The sequence below is a fragment of the Hippocampus comes genome, unplaced genomic scaffold (assembly GCF_001891065.2).
Source record: "Hippocampus comes isolate QL1 unplaced genomic scaffold, H_comes_QL1_v1.1 scaffold48, whole genome shotgun sequence".
NCBI classification, from domain to species: domain Eukaryota; kingdom Metazoa; phylum Chordata; class Actinopteri; order Syngnathiformes; family Syngnathidae; genus Hippocampus; species Hippocampus comes.
The window spans coordinates 1,114,273-1,120,084 of record NW_017808403.1 but is presented as its reverse complement, the minus strand read 5'-3'; the positions used below and the strand labels follow the sequence as shown (position 1 = coordinate 1,120,084).

General features: G+C 48.8%; 1 pseudogene; it reads right to left on the bottom strand.

Moving 5' to 3' along the window:
• LOC109508314 (glycogen phosphorylase, muscle form-like) overlaps nt 1–5,116 on the bottom strand; it is a 13,239-nt pseudogene extending 8,123 nt beyond the window's left edge.
• Between the last annotated feature and the right edge of the window lie 696 nt (nt 5,117–5,812).

Here is a 5,812-nt window from a genome sequence, read left to right as displayed (position 1 = left end):
AAATTCATTTCAGGCTGTGGATCTGCAAGTGCGAGAGGTGATTTTTTTTTTTTTTTTCTCGCAGAGTCTCAATGAAGCGCACAGTTTGACTATTTCATATTGAATATATTTGAAAGCATCTCGAGTCACCTTCCCCCCGATCATGACGGTCCTCGGGGTCCAAGCCTTGTTGGGCTCCTTCCTGATGCCTGCATTGCAAAAACAAACACGGCGGGGTCACGTCGTTTCGAAAGATTTTTCTTTTTTTCTTCTCCTCCTTAAGGTACTCGTCAGAGGACGGACTCACGGTTGTAGAGCGTGATGATGTGCAGGCAGTTGAGCAGCTGCCTCTTGTATTCGTGGATCCTCTTCACCTGCACGTCGAACATGGAGCCGGGGTTGATCTTCACGCCGTAGCGCTCCTCCAGGTGGGCGGCGAACTTCATCTTGTTCTCCTGCCGTCGAGAGGTTCGGTATCGGCTTCAGTATCTGCCGGCCGAGCGATGACCTGGCGCCGCGGCTTCCCATCTCACCTGTTTCACTTTGGCGACGTCTCGGATGAAGGCGTCGTCGTCCGCAAACTCCAGGAGCCCCTTCAGCTGGTCCAGGTCCCGGATGTAGTCGTCGCCGATTCGCTGCAGATCAGAAGGAACCTCGTTTCCTCAAATGTCAGGCTTTTTCCAGCATATGAAATTGGGGGATGGCAAACCTTGTCATACAAGGCCTGAACAATTTTGACCCGGCCGTCATTTATTGTTGTCTCTGTGATATTTGCTCCATGTACAGCACTTTGTATACAGCGGTGATTGTTTAAGTGCTCCAGAAATACACTTGAGTCGAGTTGGTTTTTCCTTCATAAATGCAGAATTTGTGAAAATTGTCTTTTGAATTCGCTGAATTCAGCCCGAGTGGAGAACTGGCTATGACCGAGGTCAGGTCAAAATACTTTTCATTCCTGAGGTCTAGGTAGCATAAATACAACAATTTTAAAAAGCATTAAATGTTCCTGTTGTAAAGGAAAATAATTTTGCTGAAACAAAGTCATATATATTGCCCATTTGGTGTCCTTTTGTCTTATTTCGAGCCAACTGTCAGTGGTTGTATTTGTGTATCTTCCTCCAAGGCCTAACAAGCCTCTGCGATGACATCGTCTGCGATGACATCGGCCAACCCAGGGTTGCACATGAGAAGCCAGCGCCTGGGCGTGATGCCGTTGGTCTTGTTCTGAAACTTGTGAGGATCCATGTCGTGGAAGTCCTTGAAGCTGCACAAGAGTCACACGAGCGACATGAGCGAGCGAGCGCGTGCGGCCGTGCAAACCGACGAGTGTACGCAGGGCGAGCTTACACGGTGTTTTTGATGATTTCCGAGTGGATGCGAGCCACTCCGTTGACGGCGTGCGAGCCCACGATGCACAGGTGAGCCATGTTGATCTTCTTGACGTCGCCCTCCTCGATGAGCGACATGCGGCGCACGCGCGCGGCATCGTCGGGGTACAGCTTGGCCACGCGCTGCGAGCGAGCGAGCGCACGGCGTCAAGTTCGACGTCGTCGTGCGGCAGGCGGCGCACGGGAATTACCTCCAGATGCCTCCTGTTGATCTCGTAGACGATCTCCAGGTGGCGGGGCAGCAGGTTTTGGAAGAGATCCACGGGCCAGCGCTCCAGGGCCTCGGGCAGCACGGTGTGGTTGGTGTAGGCGCAAGTACGCACCACGATGTCCCAGGCCTTGGTCCACACATCGGCGGCGTCTAAGCACGCTAGCTCACAAAATCATCCAAAGTGCGGCCTTGACAAACCTTGTCCCACGGGAGCTTCTCCGTGTCCACCAGTATCCTCATCAGCTCGGGGATGGCCAAAGCGGGATGGGTGTCGTTCAGCTGGATGGCCACCTACCCGAAGGGGGCGGAAACCAAATTCCGTGAACAACGCGCCTCACGCGGCGGTCGCGACCGAGTCAAGTCCGCCTCGGACGTACCGACCTTGTCAGGAAGGGCCGACAAATCCAAGCGCACAAACTCGGTGGAGCCGAACTTGGACGCTTTGAATCGGCGGACGATGTCCTGGAGCGTGGCGGCCACCACAAAATACTCCTGCTTCAGACGCAGCTCCTTGCCTTCAAAGAACTCAACGGTGCAAAAGAGTTGACGCATGAAATGCTGTGACCGTTTCAAGACTCATTTCAAAAGACTTTTGAAAACAGGCCCCAAATGATTTTCCCCCAAAATCGGCAAGCATAAAATGCGGCAATTCACTCACATTGTCGTTTGGGTAGAGAACCCTGGAGATGTTCTCGGCCAGGTTCCTATCGAGCACCGCTTGGATGTAGCCGCCGACGTTAACTGACGACGACAAAACATCACCCGTATCCGACTGGAGTCCGCGTGACGGCTGAGGGACGAGACGCTACTCACAGTCTTGGAGGTTGAAGTCACACGGGGCCTTGGCAGACCACAACCGCATGGTGTTGACGATGTTGTTTCGGTAGCCCGGCACTGGCGTGTCATAGGGAAGAGCCAGGACCACCTTGATCAAAAAGAGAACACGCGTTCCCTTCACTCGAGAGATACTAGCAATTTTTTCCTATGCTTCTTAACGAACATAAAAGTGGACAGATATGATGACCCCATACAAATATGGTCATACCCTCTAATTCATTGATACGGAAATTTTATAGTAACGCGTGAAGTTCTTTGATGTTACGAAGATACGCTTCAAAGATGGCGAAAATATTAAGTCAGATGTGTTGCGGTAATTTCTCTGCCATGAGGTGGCATTCGTGTTTCATGAGAGACATTGGTGACAGGAAGCGAAGAATTTGCTTTTCAAAATGAACAAAGCAGCCAGAAATCACCCCAATGGGCTTCCACGAACCATCTTCCGGACTTGCCGAGTAAAATACGGCTCAATTCTAAAGCGCAAGTGTCTTGGAGATGGGCGTACGCTCGGCTCTCGACTGTTTTCCGAGTCATGTGGTCATGTGACGGTCTTGCGCTGAGCCGTGACTGGTTGCTACCTGAGCAACTGTGATGTCATTTTCAGTCGACGGCAAGAGGCCTGAGATTGTTAAAAAAAAAAAGATGGTTTTTGCCACTTACGCCTTGTTCCAAAAAGGCGATTTGAATCAGAACTGCGTTTTTACTCTAGTGGGGATGCCAAGAATGAAAAGCACATTTCCTTTAAATCCAGTTTACAGGAAGTTCACCCTTTTAGGGGTCAGCACAGCGCGGGACTGAAACCGGGTGGAAGGAATTCCAAAGGGTTGGTTTTTTTCCCCTTACTTCTTTTAATCGAATTTAAAGACTTCCGAACATTGATCACGCCCAGGGCCTCGTAGCACTTGCCTGCGTGTCGACCCATTTGACGCCATCGGCCGTGTGCTCCACCCGTCCGTAGAAGTGGACCGGGCGCATGTACTCGGGGCGAGCCTTCTCCCAGGGATTACCGTAACGGAGCCAGTCGTCGGCTTCCTCCACCTGTGTAAACGCAGCAAAGTCAATTCTTTGATTTCATTTAAAATGCGCATCACAGTCGGCCCGCACAGAGTCATGGACCGCTGTTCATCCATCTTCTCTTTTTTTGGGGAGGAATTGTGTAGTGTGTGTGTGTGTGTGTGTGTGTGTGTGTGTGTGTGTGTGTGTGTGTGTGTGTGTGTGTATAAAATGCACTGGTTTTAAAAATACGGTATGTATGACAGTATTTGTGTGTTGGGTGTATGTCTTTAAGGGGTGTGGCCGAGTGAGTGATGTCAGGGGCTGGAATGGATTGGTGAGTTATGGCCGACTGCAGTGCCTGAGGAGTGCTTTCACTTTGTTTTTTGCGCATTTGACACATTTTTCAGTCATCGGTTGTAAATGCAACAGTGGCTCTCCTTGCCCACATATGAGGGCATTATACACTACAGTGGACCCGCATACTTCTGGTTCAGCACCCATGGATTCTTTTTTTTTTTTTTTCACCTCCTGCCCCATTTTTCATGTAAAATGCGTAATGAATGGAAGATTTTTTGGGGGGTGATTTTGTTTTTCTTCAATGCATTTCTGCGGCCATCAGTTTTATGTGGATCTTTGCTGTGCGCAAAGCGCCCCCGGGCATTTTTCAGTCATCGGTTGTAAATGCAACAGTGGCTCTCCTTGCCCACATATGAGGGCATTATACACTACAGTGGACGCGCATACTTCTGGTTCAGCACCCATGGATTCTCTTTTTTTTTTCACCCCACGCCCCATTTTTCATACAAAATGCATAATGAATGGAAGATTTTTTTGGGGGTGATTTTGTTTTTCTTCAATGCTTTTCTGCGGCCATCAGTTTTTTGTGGATCTTTGCTATTCGCAAAGCGCCCCCGGCCCCTATTCCTTACAAGTAAGGGTTCCATTGGACCTTAGTTGCTCCATTTTTTTTCTCACTTCTCTATCCCGACGGGCACCCTCTCCGAGTACAAGGTAAAGTGGCTGGCCTCTGAAATGAATAAAAAGGAGTGGATTTTTTTTTTTAATTTATATTCTGCAATATCACTCAGAATACCCAACCAAGAGTCGAGGTGCAGAGAACACCTTGATGATTATTATTTTGTTTTTAACTTGACCTCCCCTTTAACAAAAATAATCTTATTTAGACACGACTCCTTCCAAAGAATCAGTTTATTTCTAATCAATCAAGCGAGCAGGAACAGAATGCAACGAATCTTGGAATAGCAATTACTTGGTTTGTTTGGCCTTGCAGAAGTATGACAATAAGACAAAGCATACAGCTTCATTTTATCGGAGGAAGGTGTTGCAGAAACAAAATAATTAAAGCTGAAGACAAACAGGTGGGGCGCAGAGGTGAGAACAAGTTCCCCAAACATGAGGGCGACAAAGACAAGAGGCGGCCTCTCACCGGCCAGACGACCCAGACCGCCGTTGCCCAGACCCGCATCTTCCTCGATGTCCTGCAGCTCCTCCATGTCGAGGCCGAGCTGCACAAGGGCACCGCAGGCACAAGAGCGTCATTAGCCAGCCCGCGCCTTCCCATGATCCGCGGCCTCACCTGGTAAGTGGCCTCGTCGCAAGCGTTCTCCAAGGCCAGGTTGACCATGGTGTTCTGCAGGGTCCGCCCCATGTAGAACTCCAGGGAGAGGTAGTAAACCCGCTGCATGGGCAGGGCAAAATAGTTTAGCAGACATGCGGAACTCAAGCGAGGAAGTAACTATTTGTTTGTCGTCGAGTTCATTTGATACACCGCTGCATAACAGCTTTTCGTGAAAGGTTGCTCGTCTCGACTGTATTGTATTGTATCGGTGGGGGGGGGATCCAGTCGAGACTAGCAATGGAAAGCTGTTATGCAGCGGTGTGTCAAATGAACTCGACAACAAACAAATACATAGTTACTCGCTGCATTGAAGAGGAGCCGAATCCCATCGCCACATTCAGAACCACGTCAAGAGGAAACCGTCGTCGATGACACTGACTTGAGGATCAATAACGTGATCTTCAAGTGGAACTTGACACAAAGTATGAAGCGGAAGAAATTATTTTTGCTTCTCAAGTTGAATGATCTTTATTCACCACAGTGTTGGAGAGAGAAATTTATTTTAGCCTACAAGAATTGGACAAAATCATTTCTTTGTAAATTGGAAAAACGAGAAAAGCTCTACAGTTTAAGGAATACATCGCTTTAGTATTAGAAGCGCCGCCTCTTTTTCTCAACATTCTTCATTCCTACTCTGACCATCTCCAAACCTTTTTTTAACTAGCTTTGCACATCATGTCAAACGTCATTTTTAAGTCCAGGTATATGCCAGTGGGCGGTGAAAAATGGACGTCGAGCCGCAAACGGCCTATAGTTTGGACC